The sequence below is a fragment of the Amblyomma americanum genome, chromosome 1, assembly GCF_052857255.1.
Source record: "Amblyomma americanum isolate KBUSLIRL-KWMA chromosome 1, ASM5285725v1, whole genome shotgun sequence".
Classification (NCBI taxonomy): domain Eukaryota; kingdom Metazoa; phylum Arthropoda; class Arachnida; order Ixodida; family Ixodidae; genus Amblyomma; species Amblyomma americanum.
Window position 1 is genome coordinate 40,435,466 of NC_135497.1, and position 18,909 is coordinate 40,454,374.

The 18,909-nt window shown below is 48.8% G+C and overlaps 1 protein-coding gene across 4 annotated transcripts in view; it reads left to right on the forward strand.

Moving 5' to 3' along the window:
• Nucleotides 1-18,909, forward strand: part of LOC144112674 (myosin light chain kinase, smooth muscle-like) — a 329,835-nt gene that overhangs the window by 185,550 nt on the left and 125,376 nt on the right. Inside the window, exon 1 of one of the 4 annotated variants that reach the window (XM_077645488.1) lies at nt 9,578-10,559. The exons of 2 other annotated variants lie outside the window; for them this stretch is intronic. The gene's annotated coding sequence lies outside the window, so the exon portion shown is untranslated. Of the gene's footprint in view, nt 1-9,577; nt 10,560-18,909 lie in introns of those variants that run through there. One more of the 4 variants, XM_077645489.1, reaches the window with a different exon arrangement.

Here is an 18,909-nt window from a genome sequence, read left to right on the forward strand (position 1 = left end):
TGGATCGCACCAGCCCCACTTGTGGCAGCACCTGCCATTCCAGAGCAGTGGCGCACCGCTTATCAGCTGCAGTACTGCTCCAGGAGTGGTATGGGGACTCCCAGGGATCTATGAATGTTAAGCGGAGGAAGACCAGTTCTGTGTATATGGGCATTAGCCCATTAGATATCGCGTCATAGTATTAAACCAGAGCGCGGGTCGCGGTGCGGCGGCTACCGCCTTCACGAAGTCATCGTGCAGATCAGAAAGGGTGCGGCGGCGCCGCGGCGGCGGATACGCAGAGCGATGCACTCGCAAAGTTGCCGGCTATGTGGCATCGGGTTATATCACGCCGCAGCACGCGGCGACTGTGTTCACTAAGTGAGCGGACGGGCTTTCGCCTGCTCACACGTAACCACTCTTAAGTTTCCCTGCCGATTTTTTTTCTTAAGTATCTCTACCGCGGCTATAAGCCCGCCTTTGCTTGCTTATTTTTGTCGCGTGCACCAAAGAATGTTCGGATTCTGAAAAAACAAAGTAAACTGCACCAATATATACTTCTTTTTTTGTAATAATAGAAGTAATATCTGGGGTGTAATGTGTCGAAGCGACACGGGGCTATCAGTGATAACGTAGAGCAGCTGGGTTTCCTCAACGTGCGCTCGTCCGCGCAGCACACGCGCGTTTATGCATTTCGCCACCATCAAAACGCGGGCCCCGCAGCCGGGATCGAACCCGCTACCTTGGTATCAGCAGTCGAACGCCACAGCCACTGATCCATCGTGAAGGGACTTATACAGTACCTGCTTTCTGAGACAATGAATACCTCCGAAGGTAAATGTTACACAACGTGGTTGGGTAGTTGCGCCTACGTTTCACATATTTGTGGTTCATAACGTCAAGAAGGGGAAGCCATTCCTACACACTAAACAGATTCCCACCCTTAAGGGTGCAAATCAGCTTGTCCCCAGACGAACACCCTTTACACCCAATTGGGTGCTTGAAAAAGGGTGCTGAGAAATGGTGCAGAGGTCAGGACCCTTAAGAAAGGGTGCACAGCAAGTAATTCAAAAGGGTGCAAAGGTTGCACCCATACTGAAGGGTGCTAGTTTAACATAACACCCTTCAAAATGGGTGTTGGAAGGGTGCTCTGCATTGATTCACCAAATAAGCAAAAGGCTAGGATTGATGCACGACAGCAAATGTGTCCATATATTCCCTCATACCATATCCGCACATGCCACTTGTCACGAATTGCATAATGTTCTATAGCTACAGTTGTTTGGATCCCAGTGCATATGTGTACAGCATCATTCGAGGGCCCCTCCATGCATACTCGGTGCTGCACGGGTTCGATCAGCGCCAACAATTCGATTAAAACTGTACGCAAACGGGTGAAATCGGGAGACAGTAACAAACTCGATATTTCACATCAATATGGCGTACAACGATTTAGAATTACCCAAAGCACATTACAGAACCGCTAATTAGGTTTCTTCATAGACACCAGGCTTCCTTCAGTTTTTGTTGTCGCATAGGCTGGATGCATATAGCTTTCGTTGGATAAATCTACGCCAGGGAAGGGGGGGGGGGAAGCGGGGAAGCGCGAGCAACTTCCGTCCCGGCTATTTGGAGAAACCTCCGCTAAAGACGTAAATGCATGGTCGGCCTAACGCTATGAACGTAATTGAAGGACGAATTGGCGCCAGCGTGTGTAGTAAAGAACAAGATGTAACCACAAGAAGGTTCTGAAACCAGAAAAGGTCTTTCTCTCTCTAATATCCCTTTTGAATTTCTGACCGACGCGGCCATTGCAACCGTCGCGCATACTTGGCGTGTTTCGGGAACTCCGTCAGTCGCGTTACCTCGGGAACTCTGCCTGCTTTGTGCGGCCGGTCAAAGGAAGTTTGGCGTCGTGTTCCTTCATGCGTTGGTGATTTCGGTGCTGCGACAACTGCAGTGGTGTTTGGCTTTGTGCTCGTGGCCTCCGAAATTGCGAAGAGCGCAGCGAAACCCGCACGGATACAGTGGGAACCGTTACCTGCGCTCGCTTCCACGAGAGCCACCACTCAATTCGGCGATTTAATCACTGCTGCTGACGAAGCAGTCATCGCGTTGGTGCACAGAAAAGTCGGCACATCGTGGGAACCGATTATGCAACTGCATGTTAACTGAACTCTGTTTCTTGTGGCATATATCATTAGCATGGACAGTGAAGGCCATTCCGTGATAGTGGTTTACTATCACTCGTTTATATAAATATCTTTGCAATTACCTACGATTGTAATGTATACAACGTGCATGAATTAAGTAGCGTGTACTCGATGTGCACAGAATGATAGTTAATTTTCTTCTGCCCTCCTACCGATGGGAACGGCAGTTAGCAGTACGAAGAGTACTTCAGGTCTTCGTCCGGCGACACGTTGCCGGTTGGGGCAGTAATTCCAGCTTCTCAAAGCAAAACTTATTTATTAAAGACGTGATTGAAATACAAGGTGGTGATGACAAGGCAGTTTAAAGAAAAGGCTGTTTAAAGAAAGGCTGCTTAAAAAAAGGCTGTTTAAAAAAAGGCTGCTTAAAAAAGGCTGTTTAAAAAAAGGCTGTTAAAAACGGCCGAGCCTGAGACTCGGCGCGCTCGTTCCAAGTCGTCGTTTCCCGCGGGTTTTAACCCCTTCGATAATTGGGCGGAGCTTGAGTAATCTAGCTCTCGCCCAATTTGGACCAATAGCAAAGCAATTGCATCGTATGTACTAGTGGGCGGAGCCCAGGGCTCGCCGGTCCGAGCCCAGTGGAATGCGCAGCTTGCTGCAAGCGCATTCGATCCACCGGTTGCCACGCGTCGGGACAGAAAGGATTAGTGCCGCCTCTCACCCTAAGCGCGGGCGTCACGCCTCGACGTACATTCCTCGATTCCCCCCCCCCGGGCATGACCGCTCCTGGAAAGAGGTGCGGGGGGGGGGGGGGGTCCCATCGGCCCTGTGGGCTTCCACTTAACAATGATCCTTCTCTATTGCGTGGACAGTATGCACGGAATGATCGCACATGTATTGTGTGAATGATGCACGAAGTGATGTTTTATCTGTACTGCACGGAATGCTGTAACATGTCTCATAAGCGTATATTGTTATATATATATATATATATATATATATATATATATATATATATATATATATATATATATATATATATATATATATATATATATACACACAGATACGTCCAACTACTCGCCTAGCGGGCCCGATTTTCATGCGAACACCCCCGCGCCCACGTGTTTCGGTCGTCCGTTGTCACGGAGATTAATACGCCGTAACTGCACCGCCAACCATTATGAAGGTAACTGCAAGAGGAATTGGCGCTATACCCTCCGTGATTCGTGGCGGCTGGGAGGTATACGTAGTTTCACCTCCCCTCTCTACGCACTGGCATATCTCATTTTTTCTGGAAAAAAAAGAACTATGCCGGGTTGTAAAAAAAAGTGGGGCTCAACTGAGTCCCCAGCCGGTTTGGAACGATTCCTTTTTATCGTTCCGGTTCGGGTTCAGTTCCAAGATGGCGAAAAAATATGAGTTTGGTTCGGTTCTGGTTCCGGGAAAAAATACGGGTTCGATTCCGGTTCGAAATCTTGTGCGCAATGTATCATGTCCATTAGAAAACGTTATTTTATTGCTCGTTGATCACTAACTGGTTACTGAGGGAATCAGGTTTACCGAAGGCTTCAGTCAGGCAAGAAAATAGGCTGGCTATTAGAAAAGGTTCGGGAAAGTTCTTATGACATCGTAAAAGGTATTGGCAGGTCATCGTAAAATGCACTGAGCATTTTCCAACATGTAATGATTCTTTATGCACGCCTTTCATGGATTATATAAAAAGACCATTTGATTCAGCTGAAATATAAGTTGTGATCCAGGCATTGCACAACTAGGGCGTTGAGGAAGTCTGTAAGCTTAAATATGCCAGAAAACATTTATTGAGGCACTTAGACTACGCAGCAGCCATAGTCCTCCACATATGGAGGACTGCCTATCAGGAAGGGTTTCAGGCGAGGAGACACAATATGTCCTCTGTTATTCACTGCTACTTTACAAGAGGAGGTCAGAGGACTGGATTGAAAACAACGACAGGTGCAGACATTTCCATACAAAAATGGTCTATGAGCGCCTATGGAATATACATAGCCGGAGAAGTGCTTATTGCCAGTTTTAGAAAAATCTATGCCACTAAAGCTACAGTTTCGGAAGCATAAAACTGTTTTTAGCTGGCTGTAGAAAAGTATATCCCCAGAAACCACAGCTAAAGATGGCCATCGGAAAGACTATAGTGATTTGGGCTAGTTACCTGTCCAGATTATGGTGACCACGGAGATTTTACACTTGCTAGAACTAAAGCCACCTGAAACCGAAGAAATAGGAAACCACAGCCTGGTGTCAGTATTTCGACATGGGTTCTGTCAAAGTAGGCTCAGTACAGGCACATCTACATATCGACAGATATTTTGCCTTTGTTGAGGTTAAACCAAGCCTGTTTCATGAATTCTGGAATACACCGGTACCCCGCTGGCATAGAAGGCTTAACAAACATTAACACCGTCCGTTCTTTTGTCCATCAAGGTATGCATGTTGAATGATCTTTTTGCTTTGTTTTCACCTTACAGGGCCGTAGCCTTTTCAATGCGTAGGCTAGACGGAAGCAGTGAGCGTACGCTGGACAAGCAATGTGCGTGAAGGTGACTTGTACCGCGTCGTAATTAGTCCGTCCGCTTAATGTGTACTTGTCACATAAAAGCAGTTCCGCCTCGTTTTGGGACACTCGTGAGATTTGCGTGCCATGGACAACAAATCCGCTTGAGTGAGATTGCTGCACCGTTATCCAGGCAGCATTCCCTGCTTCATGACCTGGCCAGGCTTGTTTGTCACGGACGCACGCACTGGCCCACTTATCAGCCGAGGTTTGGTTTGGGCCGGTTTTTTTCCGATAGCATGTGGCTTCGCATGCGCACGTGCGTGTTTATCTTCCGACGTGAGCGCAGTTTGGCTGTCGAAGCCAGGTCCGCTGAAGCAATAGCGCAATGATTCATTAGCTTCGATTTCGTTTTGTATTTCCTCTTCCTTGCAACCTGGGCGGGCGTTATACGGGTGAAGACGGCGACATCCAGAGCATTTGCAGCGCGAGGGGCGAAAGGCTGCGCGTTTCTTGTTCCCACACTAGTTTGTTTAAGCGATAACATTCAAGCGGGCTCCTCCCAAGTATTTCGTTGCCGTAGTTGTAGTACACGCAATATTTACAAAAAGGCGCTTTGTGCTATATTCCCCTTGCCATATGCCAGACTCCTTCACATTTATCCCAGTTTATTACGCTTTCAGTTTTATTGCAGCACACCTTCGCTGCGTTAACTACTTCGGTAGTGCTATCATTATCTTGGCAGAAAACAGCTATATCATCAGCGTACGGCAACACATTTACTTCACATGACTCCTGGATAGAGGTCACAAGGCTGACAAGGTAGAGAACTGTCAATGTTCGCCCATGCTACAGTTTGCAGTCTCTTTGTGCTAGCCAAAGTGGGGCACATGTTACAAGTGTTGTTCATGTCACGTGTTAGAGTGCAGAAGATGCACAGCGTCTTCGTTGTCTTCATTTGCGGTTCAAGCTGGGAAAGGTGTTGGTCTGCAGTGGCGGGTCTCGGTATCTCTCGCTTGCTTTTGAAGCGAGACGCTTCACTAGGCTCGTCAACACCGGGCTTCGCGTGAGCCACATTTGCCACAGCTGCGCATGCGCGAAACCGAGTGACGTCACGCGGAGCGCAGGTGGCCGCTGCTGCCGCAGCCGTCGTCGCCGCCGCGCGCTGCCTCCGTCGTCTGACCTGTCGCCATGGAAGGAGGAGAAGACCCAGAGGTGGTAGCGTGGGAGTTGGCTCAAAAGCAGCGAAGACGTGAAAAGTGCAAGGGTAGACATGCGGCTGAAACGCCAGAATCACGAGGCACGCCTTGCTAAACGCTTTTCGCTTCAAGATATCCAGGCTTAGCACTTCAGCTAAGCCTCAGCCCAACTTTTTCGCCAGATTGTCTCTCGTCTTATGTTTCTGAGCGACCAGTAGGACTTGTTTTTGCGCACAGTGATGCAAGCGCGTTCGAGGAATGCTCTGCCTGATTTCATTGTTTCCTGGCACCCGCGGCGCCTTGAGGGGTATTTGCGGGAAATGGAATACCCCTTTTCCGCACGCTGAGCATCCGTTTCTCTGCAGAATATTTAAGTAGTGTTAAAATAATTAGATTATACAATGACCCGGTTGATGCTTTGATGCCGGTTTCTTCTGCACGTTCACCTAAAATGGAGGTTCAGGACAAAATGTTCTAAAACGGGCGAAAAAAAAATATGCCGGCAAGGCCCTGCGTGAAATCCTTCACTCTCTCTGAAAAACAAGTTAACGAGCTGTTAGCATTGCTTGCCTTGAACCACGGTGCTCGGACGTTGACGGATCCGACGCGTCGCCTACGTGCGGGAATCATAACTCCGATTGTATTTCTGATACCGGTACAAGATAGAGAATAGAAATTGATTTATGATGTAGATACTCGATACTGTATCGTCGGTGCTTCGATACATCGCTGAAATCGCCAGCATTAATAAAGTTGGTAATATTATTAGCTACGTTAAGATACTTCTCCGTAATTTCAGGAATATTTAGTGCATTCGATATAACGCACTGTTTTCGAAAGGGTTTAAACTAATCCAGCCGCATGAATTTCTTTAAGCTCTACTGTCGGCGCAGCTGGTTTCTTTAGAACTTATAACACTGGACTAAAGCCATGGGTATACGTTGAAACGATCACTTCCATAAGCAGTCTAGCAAAATATTTTTTTGAAGCTCATGATTTTCAAACTTGTCTGTGAGCAATGGACTAGATACGAATAAATTTGAAACTCTTTCCGATGTTTTTCTTTTCTTACTGCAGCATTTAACCGGCTGCCTCTGTTTTTGCCCATGTGCTGCAAGGTGCAAGCTCCGTACGCTTGGGGAAACCTAAACGGTTTTTCCCCAGCACTTTGTTTAGTAGGTGTTTGAATTTGAACAATCTGCGACAAAAGCTAGAAAGAGAAAGTTTTTATTCGGTGTTCTTTGGATGTTACTTTGAGTTAACAATATTAAGTAACAGCATTTTGCTCAAACTGCCAATCTGAAAGATCCCCGCGATTATCATTATCATCAGCCTGACTGCGCCCACTGCTGGGCAAAAGCCTCTCCCATGTCTCTCCAATTAACCCTGTCCTTTGCCAGCTGCATCCACCTTATGCCTGCAAACTTCCTAATCTCATCCGCCCACCTAACCTTCTGCCGCCCCCTGCTGCGCTTGCCTCCTCTTGTAATCCACTCCGTTACCTTAATGACCAACGGTAATCTTGCCTTCGCATTGCATGCCTGGTCCGAGCCCATATCTTCCTCTTGATTTCGACTAGGATGTCATTCACCCGCGTTTGTACCCTCAGCCACTCTGCTCGCTTTCGGTCTCTTGACGTTACACCTATCAGTTTCATTTCCATGGCTCGCTGTGCTGTCCTTAACTTAAGCGGAACCCTTTTCATTAGCCTCCACGTTTGTGCCCTGTAGGTGAGTACCGGTAAGATACGGCTGATGTATACTCTTCTCTTGAGGGACGTTTCTCTTGCGGGATAGCATAGCCGCGATGCGGTTACGCTATAAGCGAAGCAAATGAACAAAGCCTCTCAACAGGAGCAGATGCCGAAAGGTATGTTAACACGATTGCGTTAAGTCTCTGGCTCTGCAGAAAATTCGGTGTCGGCGTTGTGAGAAAAAAAAGCAGGGGGCCCACATTCCACCTATAGGTCACGTGAGCTTTCGGCGCAATCACAACGTGCCCACCGTGACAGGTGGCAGTTAAATCAATTATTGGTCGCCCCACCTGTGGCTATGTTTGAAACAGTCACGTGCCGATGCAGTGGCGCAATGCTTGACCGCTGAACCACTGCGCCCGGAGTGGTATGAGGACATCATACGCTCTATGAATGTATAGTAGAGAATGAACGTGCCTGTGAAGTAATTAATACGCATGGAGGATTCCTGGCCGCTGGAGGGCCCATTAACGCTACCGCGTCATACCCTTAGGGCAGAGCTTAAGTTTCCCCTCAAGTTTTTAATGAAGGTGCCTTTTATTAGCGTATTAGAGGGAAGCGTATAGCCAAGACGACTTGAGGAGCCACGCCGACTTGAGGACCCTGTCGGTACTGTTAAGAAACCTAATTTTCCCGAACGCCTCTTGAGAACCTTGTCTTTCTACAGCGTTTGCTTCTCCAAAGTAACGGAATACGTCAGCTGTTGCATTTGACGATGCCGGGGCTGATGAGAGTGCGTGGCCTTTATCGCACTAAGTAAGCCATCAATGTTCTGCAAGCACCTAAGCATAGCGGCGAAAGTCGTCCATTTCTGTTGGCAACCACCGCAACTTGAAACAGGGGCGAGGCTTCGGTTTTGATTCAACGCTGAGCCTGTCTCCTCATTTCCTGTATCACCGAGTGTGCAGAATCGCGAGGTATGCGTCATCTATCTGACAAATAATGAACTTAGGAATTAAGAATGAAGACTGACGGCGCCAACGGCAATGCGATCGTCTCTTTCGAATTGTACTCCATCTCCCTTTTTCCAGTGTGCTACCGCCTGAGCGAGCGCCGCCGACTCAAAGTCTGACTCACGCCAGCCTCAGAATATGCGGCCAATTTTTTTTTCAGTATCAAGTATCGCTAAAACACGCGATACACTAAAATGTATTTTCGATATCGATACTCCGATACTTTCGTCTTTGGCACGCGATACCTAACACCGATATGCAAAATGTATCGAAAGATAGCATCGAAGATACATGTATCTCGATACTGCACATGTCTGGTTGAGGCGTTCGTGCACACGCGCTTGTACTTTTCCTGCAGCACCTGCACGTCGCTTTCAGCATGATTCCAAACACAAAACACAGCGGCTTCAGTATGAAACACCTTCATTCCTACTGCTTCCGTTAGCACTGGCTCCATCGCTTGCTCCGTTCAAGTATCCGAAACAAGTGGAGCCGAGACTGCATCGAGGGAGGGGCCAGCTCGATTTTCTTTTGAGGCATCACGCAAGCGGCATAACCAGGCCGGAGGTTGACTCTCGGAGGCCTTCAAGAGCCACTGAGGACTGCTCTCAGTAAAAACTGATCATCTGCAGCTCCCGGTGTTTTTCCGGCAGAAAGAGACGCTTTCAACGCCGAGAAAAGTGGATTTCTCCCGCCGTCCAAACCGAGGAGGACTGCTTCGACGTGAATGGCCTTGGGGATCGGCGACGGAAATGGGCGTCGACGAACGCAGTTTACTTCCAAGATCGCTCGTTGATGGCGACACCTGCATTTTGTGTTTGGTCTTTTCCGGCTTATACAAAAGCTCCGTTCTTGGTGAGCCTGGCCTCTTTGGGTCGAGACCCTTTGAACGCAGGCCAATTTCATTTTTTTCCTCAGTGTCCCTTTAAGCTTTGCGTAGTGAAAACTACCGTTGAAAACAACGAGAAGTTGTCAAAACGAGGTGAATCTCGGTGGGCAAAAACAAAGGGGGTCTTGGATTCGGAGGCGCTCGCGCTCTGCGAGTACGCGTACCCGCTGCGCGTTTGGTAGCGCGAGCGGGGAGCTCGTCGCCTCGGCCGAGCCCCGCCAGGGTGGTTGATGGAGATCGGTTACACTTTCGCAACGCCCCGACGCCCGGCGCTGTGCTCATGAAGGGCGTCGTCTGTTGTTCCGCCAGAATGCCTCGGGACCGACCGGCTCGCTTTTTCTGCGCCCAACGGGGCGGCACATCCTCGGTTTGGAGTGCGCCAGCCGTCGGAGCTCCTCGCACGGCGCCGTTTCCCGGAATGTTGGCCAGCGAGTGCCTGCATAACGCCGCCACCCGTTTCCGTGGTACGTCCTTTCCCGCCCTGTGTTTTCTTCTTTTTGCCGTACGTCGATCGCTTCAGCAATTCGTTCGGTGTTTCGTGCGCGCATCTCGTAAGACGCCAGACACGCGCTTCCGGTCGTCCACTATCGGGGCCGAGGTCGCCCTTCCGTTGTCTCCTGCCCGGCGCACCTCGGGTGACTCAGTTGTGCGCTTAAACGCACGTCGACTGAGGACGCGCTGAAAACCCGTAGTAAGCGCGGGAACGCATCCACGGTGGAACGGAGAGAACAGGAGGAGCTGCTGAACGGACAAATAACGCTGGAGACGAGTGCAAATTCCGAATAGCACTGTTCATAATTGAAGTGAATTAGAGCCCTGAACAGGAGTCATGTCCCATTCTAACGTTAGGCCACTCTTCGCGTGAGCCTCGTGAGGCGTGTTTCGAAGGACAAACAAGACTGTTTCACCATCCCGAGCCCGGCTGTTGACGCTCCTCTCCACAGCGGGACGTTTTTACGGCATCGCAACGTTGAAACTTCGTTTCTGCACCAAGTGACCGCTGTTTTGAAGAATGACTGCAACTGGCTGCGTTTGGATAGCATGGAAGTTGGGCCTGACCGTCGATAGCACCGTTAGTGAAGCAAGTGTTCCTGGATTTCAGAGTAATGCTTTCGCTTGTTTCCAGTGCATGCGTTTGAACGGATGCGTACTTGCGCGAACAAGACGGGCAAGTACGTGCCCGTTCAGAGATGAAGCAACTCGCCCAAACAAGAGTTTTACTTAGTGCATGTGTTGTTTTTTTTTACTCTCCTTTCGATATGCGTGTGTGTCTAAGGCTTCTGGGTACTAAATCACAAACTGTTGGTTAGACGATGTATATCAGGTGCTTTTTTTTAATCTGTACAGATTTTGCTTTAAAAAGCTGTGAAAGATACGATAATTGTGGTCTCTGCAAGTGTATGGTACTACATGATAGACATGATGTCAGTTGTGTAACTAGATATTTATTACTCGATTAGTTAATTATTATTCACTAATCAACTTTTATTTTTGCTTTTAGGGCTAAATATTCCCGTGCTCGTGTGTGCGCGGGTCAATTAAGAGAGGAATATCAGGTGGCGCTGAGCCTGAAAGACGCTGACGTTCGTGGCGCTCGACCTGAAAGACGTTGAAGTTCGCCGGCTCTTCTCACGAAGGACGCACTGTCAAGTGGTCCCGTCTATTTGTAGTCACCAACATTGTGACTGATATGGCGGAATCGGAGGCATTCAAGATCGTAGGCAAACCAAGTTTTTACATTTTCAAAATCGGCTTGTGGCTCGAGATTCTAACGTGGAATTATGAGCGCAAAACTAGCCTGTACCGCAGCAGATGTGCGAGATGCTTCGGAAGGGGTATAGCCGCACTTCACGTGTGCGGGACGCGTTTAAAGCCATCCCCCCCCCCCCTTTAAAAAAAAAATCTTGAGTGACGTTTAAGCTCTTCTAAAAGAGCGAAACGCGATATTGTTAATGGACCCCGTCACGCCTTTTCGCATAGCTTCAGCACGCGGAGCCTTCGCCTGCGCCTTCTCGAGCACCCGTCGATGTAGATAGCACAACAGCATTCAGGGAAAACCCGTTCACTACCAAAACATCTCTGCTACTCCATAGTTACGAAGTGCCCGTCTAAGCAGCTTTTTAGTAACAAACCGAAGGCGACGAGACCCCTTATCCTCCGTTTTGAAGAAATATGCCAGGAATTGGGTATTTTAGACACACTACCTGATGTCGCCCAGAGACCCAAACCACTGCCACCTTGGTACACCTTTCCCGCTGTAGGGGAGTACACAATGACACAATTTCAGAAAAAGCAAACTCCACGTGAACACATACTACAAGAATTTTTGGCACTAAAGGAAAAGTACAAAGAATACACAGAATTTTATACAGACGGTTCTAAAACATCACTTTACGTCGGAAGTGCTGTGGTGCAAGACAAATGGGAAAAGGTAGTTCGGTTACCTCAGTGCACGTCAATTTTCTCAGCTGAATGTTATGCCATTTCGGTGGCTGTATCAAAAATAGTCGAAAAGAACATTCAAAACAGCATTATCTACACGGACTCGCTGAGTGCAATCACAGCACTGAAAGCCAGAAACGTAAGGGAACCTTTAATAGGAACTATAACACATGACATAATAAATGCTGGAACACAAGGACATGAAATTAAGCTCTGTTGGATACCAAGTCATCTCGGAATTCGTGGCGGCAACGAGAGAGCTGACACGTGCGCTGCTCAAGCTCGCCATAAGGAAGTCCAGACTGTAAATATACCCTATGCAGATTGCATGAAGTTAGTAAAAAATAAACTTACAAAAAATGGCAGTGTACATGGAATAGTGAAGAAAATAACAAACTACATTTTGTAAAACCTATTCTGGGAGAATGGAGATCATGCAGGCATCAGGAACGTTTTATAGAAATAATTTTATGCTGCCTGCGCATCGGACACACACACCTAACACACAACCTTCTACTGACAAAACAAGACAAACCCTTAAGTGGGAAATGTGGAGATGAGCTGACAGTTAATCACATTTTATTCTCGTGCTCACAACTTGAACGGCTAAGAAAAAATATTTTACTGTGTTTTACGATGAACGCATTCCCTTCCACCCCAATTTACATTTAGGAGATAATCCACTTGTAAGAACTTCATCTGTTTTTAATTTTCTGAAAGACGCGGCCATCTTAAACAAAATATATCAAATATCGCAGAACTATTAATCCTAAAAAATTTTTACCCCGTGCTTTGCCGCATTTTATAACACACCTCATCCATTTTCTCAGTCCTGAGAAGAAGGCTGACGTCTGCATTCGATTTGATGGGCTCCTCGGAGTCCTTGTCCGGACAAGGACTTTCGCTGAGGACATCCAATTTTTGAAATAACTTATACCATGTGTTTGGCGCATGATAGCCTAAGTTGCTTATGCGTTATAAAACCCAATACAATACAATACAATGCATTCAGGGAAGTCGCAGACTGAGAAGAAAGCCCCGAGCTAGTAGATGCTACCAGCTTGTGTCAGGAGTAAGCAAGCGCGACGGACGGACGGACGGATGGATGGAACAAGAAAAAAAGAAGATAGGAGCGTCTCCTTTGAAACGGGGTGCGGGCACTTGCCACCATGCTCGGCTTTTTTTTTTTATTTAACTGTGTTATAAATTCGTCTTAAAACTCGCCATTTTCTTTGAATACGTTTTCAGTCCTACACTTCTTCTGTCACCTCTCTGCTTTTGAGCCCAATCTTCCAGTTGCTTTTTGCCAACTTCCACCCCAGATTTATTTACACGACTATTGTTATCTCTAAATTTTAGGACCTCAGGAAGAGTGACTGGGCCTGCATCGACATCGGGATGGATATCACCACATTCGAGTATGAGGTGTTTAATTGTTTCTACCGATTTACCACACACTGCACATGTGTCATCTTCTTCGTTAAATTTCTTTTTGTAGCTGCGCGTTCTAAGACGCCCTGATCTAGCTTCAAAGAGTAAGGCACTGCCTCTTGAGTTATTATAGAACGATTCCTTCCTGATCTGCTGTTTCCAGTGTCGATATAGTTCTACACTATGCTTCTTTTCCATTGAATTAATCCAGTATTTACCTACCGCGTTTCTTACCTGCCGTCTAATGCTCTTTCTTTCTCCGTCCTTGTGTCCTGCATACTTGATGATGATTATGGATTTTTATGGGGGAAGGGGATCTGCGGCCCAAAGAGCGCCATGGCACAACGTATTTTACATTTCTCAAGGCGGGGTCGAAGACCAATCTCCCAAGCATTCCACCCTAAAGAAGCCGAGCACCAAACCAGGGGAAAGCTTGCATCCATTCTATCACCGGTGGGTACCCGGCGGCACCGGGGGTCGAACCCCGCACCTCCCGCATGCGAGGCAGATGCTCAACCACTTGGCCACCGCTGCAGTTTGTCCTGCATACTTACTGCCCAGTTGTATTCCGCCATTTTGAGTCAACGCTCTTTCTGTATGGGTATTTAAATACCCTAGCTGTCCACCTGTTATCGTCCAATTTCCTCAGGCGTTCTTCGTATAGTATTTTACTCTGAGCTTCCCGTGCTTCGAACGATGCCCAACTCATATCCCCCTGTACTGCCTCGTTTGTGGTTTTCCCGTGGGCACCTAGTGCTAATCTTCCAACATCTCTCCGATTCACTTCTAATCTGGACTGAACTTCTGCCCTTAAGCACAAAACCGGAAAAACGCAAGGTTTTTCACCACGAACGACGCGACGGAGCCGCGGGAGCCCGAGGTCAGCCGCGGCGACCGGCGACGGCAGCTTTTCTGCCTCAACAGTTCCTTAATGCTTTCGCGTTAAAAAAACTGGAGGAAGCACTTAAGCTCCGCCGCAAAGGTATGGCGCAATAGCGTTAATGGGTTAATGCCCATATATGCGCAAGTGGTCATTCTCGACTTTACATTCGTTGGTCCCTGGGAGTCTTCATACCATTCCTGCGTTGCGCAACTGCCCTGCGATGGCAGGGGCGGCCGCCGGTGGGGCTGCTCCTACCGAGCAACCTCTCGCGACATTGCAGTCATTATTTTAACTGCAACGGTGGCCAGTTTGCTCGCGATCCCGTGGGAAGGTTGCGATTACGACACACGACCACGTGACCTAGGTGGTCCAGCTAGGTTGCTTCTCCGGGGATTTTTGGCTCTCGACGTCGATGACAACGACGCCCGATTTTCTTCAGAACGGGAGCCTCAACGCTATGGCGTTAAACCGAAGCAGCGTTCCTTGACCGTCCGGCCGACCGACGCCTTTCCCCTCTGGGTCGCCAGAGATAAATCGAGGGAGGCCCCACCTCGATCGCACGCCCGCGATGCCACAGAAACGCTACTGTGTTTCGGCAGTAAATTGCGAGAATGACGCAGTGTTCAGCACGGCAGGGCGAGAAAATGCATCGGTGGCACTTCAGTTCACCTTAAGAATATGACGCGATAGCGCTAGAGGCTCCCTACTACCTGCTTGGGGTGCCCTGGCGCACCCTTTCGCAGGCATCGACATGCTTCTTGCCATGGCATACTGCTTTATTACACACCATCGCCCATATCAATTGGCAGCGCTAATTAGTGATCCTAATTAACTGTTTCTGTAATGGAAATTCGCTCACTGTGCGGTGCTTTCATGGCCTCCGTTTGTACCATTGAAATGACTTTCCTCAGCAATATCGAGATAGCATGGTCGGCTCCCAGCCCAAAGGACAGCAGTTCGATTCCGCATGAACACCTTTTGTTCCTTTTCAGCGAAACTGCTTCCCTTTATCACTACCCTCTCGACCAATCTGGATTTTTCAACCACAACGACGGCGAGTTTTCTGCCGAGAGAGAAAGAGAGAACAGCTTTATTTGCCACTTGAGGGTTGGGAGTTAGGGCAGGTGGGCTGAGTGTGGCCCCCAGGTGGGAGCGACGTCTTGAGCCCACGAGACGAGTGCGAGTTGTGTCTTCTTGTCTCGTCTTGCAAAAGGTTGAGTCCAACCCTCCAAGGCGGGAGCTGGCAGTAAAGTTTGTGGGGGCGGGTTACCCTCGCATCCCCAGAGAATCTGTGCCTGAGTGGCAAACACTCCGTGGTCGCAATTAGGGCAGACGGGGTCATATTCCCCGTCAGTGATGGGGTATAGTCTAGAATAACTGAGAATGGAATTGGTCTGCAGTCTGCGAAGCATGGTGGCTTGCGCTCGGTCAAGGTCGGGTGGGGAGGCGGGTACACGCGTCTTGTCTCCTTGTAAAAGCTGGCTATTTCCTCATAGGATAATGGGTCCTCGGCGAGAGCATCCGGGTTCGAGGAGCCAGTTGCCCGGTTGGTTAGGCCTCGGACAATACGGTCGACCTCTTCATTCCCAGAATTCCGCTGATGAGGAGAGCTCCACAAAGAACTGAAGTGGCACAACACCACATCTCTGAACATTTGCTTGACTTCATGAGGGACTCCATGTACTGGAATCCCGGAGAGAGCTGTATGGGCGAGGTTGTGACCAAGGGTCTCAAAAGGTACCAAGCCACTTTGCTGCACCGCGTTCGCACGGATTCTGCTCGTACGCCAGCGTGGATGTATAAGACTGGCCTAGCGTTGTCACCATTGTGTTCAACGTGTGGTGTGTGTGGTGACATAGAACATTACCTCTTGTGCTGTACTTTGTACAACGCGGAACGGGCTGTGTTATTCGGATCCCTCAAGAAGGCAGGAGTTCCTCACAGTTCTCTTCAGGACATTGTTTTCCCGCGCGGGAGCCAGTCGAGTAGAAGGGATGCTTCTCGCCTTCTTCTACTTTACCTGCAGGACACGGATTTGGCCTCCACATGGTGACCTCAGGAGTGTCTATTTGGGTTTTTGCGGACAGTGTTTCTGTGATTTCTATTTAAGTGTCGCTACGGTGGAGCAATTGCCAGCAGCAACTGCAAGGCTAATCCCACCGGTAGTTTACAACCACTCAACTCAACTCAACTCCCAGAATTCCCCGCGTACGCAGGTACCCATATTAAGCTTACAGTGAGGTCGAGAGTGCAGGTGCGGAGGATGTGTGCGGCAGGTAGACCAATCGAGTTCGTTGAGAAATTTTGAATTGCTCGTTTAGGGTCACTGAGAATCGTGCGTGTGCGGGCATCTGCGATGGCGAGCGCGATCGCGAAGTCTTTGGCAGCGGTGGGGAAGCGAGTTCCCACTCTGACAGCGTTGATGAGGGTGGTGGTTGGTGTGGCTACGCAGGCCACGTATGTGTTGGAGTCGCATTTCGCCGCGTCCACGTACATGGCGTGTTTTTCGGTGGAGTACCTGTCGTCCGGAGTCTGGGCCTTGAGTTGGCGGCGCGTATCACGGCGGCCGGGCAACTTGTTTTTGGCCATGAGTTTGACGATCAGCCGACTATAGACTCTAGTTGGAAGGAGAGAAGTGGGGTGGGTGTCACCTGTAGTGTTGATGTTAAGACAGTCGACTATGTAACGACTGTGTCTGTGCGAGAAAGGCGGTGTATCTGGACAGTCTTGTGTGCTTCAATAAGCTCTGTGAGGGTGTTGTATACCCCGAGCTGGAGCAGACACTGCGTGCTGGCGAACTGGGGCAGTCCCATTGCCGCCTTGTACGCCGGCTATTTACTGCCTCTTCATCTTTTAGGCGCAGGTGGTAATAGGGGAATGAGTAGACAATCCTACTAAGAAGGAAGGCTCGTGTGAGGCGGCAGAGGTCGGTCTCCCGCATGCCTCTGCGGCGAGTGGCGATGCGGCGGATGAGGCCGTTGATTTGGTTCTGCCGAACGGCCACTGCTTACACGCAGCCGGTGTCCAGTATACGTCTATGCTAGCACGTCTCCGCTGTGATGACAGGAGAGCAACGGAACCCTCATGCAGCATGCATGTGCACGCCTACGTCTCAAGTGGCGAGCACTTAATGAGGAACGCACGTGTGCGTCTCTCATAATGTAGAATGTGGGCGTGCTTTTTTCGTGGTGAGAATCTTACGGCTTGTAGTAGAGCCATACCACTTCCTGCGCTGTCGCTTTTCTGTCTTGGCATCAGGTCATTTTCAGCGGATCATTGCACGTTCGATACCTCGAACCGCAATTCCGATTCGAAACATTGAAAACAGGGTTTGCCTAGCATGTTGTGGTGCACAATAATCTGCCCCGAAAAGAAAAAAGATATGAAAAGTTAATTTGTAAATATTAGTTAACTACCGTCTTTTAAATCGCTACTACCATGCCTTAACTGCACTTAACAGTGAACTGTCTAGAAAGGAAACAGCAGTCCACAATCAGTAGAGAGGTACTGGAAGTGGTAAAAGAATATGTCTACTTAGGGCAGGTATAGTTACCGCAGATCCGGATCATGAGTGTGAAATAACTAGGAGGATAAGTATAAGGTGGGGCGCACATGGCAGGTTCTCTGAGATCATGAATGGCAGTTTACCAATATCCCTCAAGAGGAAAGTATGCAGCAGCTGTATCTTTCCAGTACTCACCTACGGGGCAGAAACGTGGAAGCTAATTAAAAGGGTTCAGCTTAAGTTAAGGAAAACACAGCGAGGTATAGAAAGGAAAATGATAGGTGTAACGTTAAGAGACCGGAAGCGGGCAGAGTGGCTGAGGGAACAAACGCAGGTTAATGAAATCCTAGTCGAAATCAAGAGGAAGAAATGGGTTTGGGCAGGGCATGTAACGCGAAGGCAAGAGAACCGCTGGTCCTTAAGGGTAACGGAGTGGATATTCCAAGAGAAGGCAAGCGTAGCAGGAAGAGGCAGAAAGTTAAGTTGGCGGATGAGATTAGGAAGTTAAGGAGGATACGGTGGCCGCAGCTGGCAAATGACAGGGTTAATTGGAGAGACATGGGAGAGGCCTTTCCCCTGCAGTGGGCGCAGTCAGGCTGATGATGATGAAAGGTTAAACAAATACTATATTATGAGTAGTTCGACGTCCCAAAGGTGGACGTGTCAGCTCGCACTTGGGCAGTGTTCGACTAATGCCAGCCAAGAGAGTAATAGCTGATTAACAACAAAAAAAGATACACAGCTTTCTTTCGCAGCCGAAGAATTCTTGTTCTGAAGAGTTCAGTTGAAATTTCCTACACCTTGCGGCATCCTCACTCTCTGACTTATCGGATGATCAGCTGATGCTACATTCTGCTAATTTCACACGTCGACGGACGGCCGCTAACGACGATTTAGCATATAGTAAGGGCCGCCAGTCCACGTCATTACGCGTGAGAATGAGAAGCATCCGGCGAGCTTATCAGTGTCATAATCATGTATATAGCTGCGACTAAGTACAATCGCCCAATTTTTTAACCTGAACGCGCGAGCGTCGACCGGCCAGTCGATAAGCGCCGTACAACGGAGCATAGCGGCGAAGTGTGCGAGAATACGCGCGTGCGCACAATGCCCAGTCCAGTGCAGCTGCCCTCTGCCAGGCTGTTCCGGGAACCGGACCCCACCCCCTTTCGAGCACCGTTATCGTCTTCGT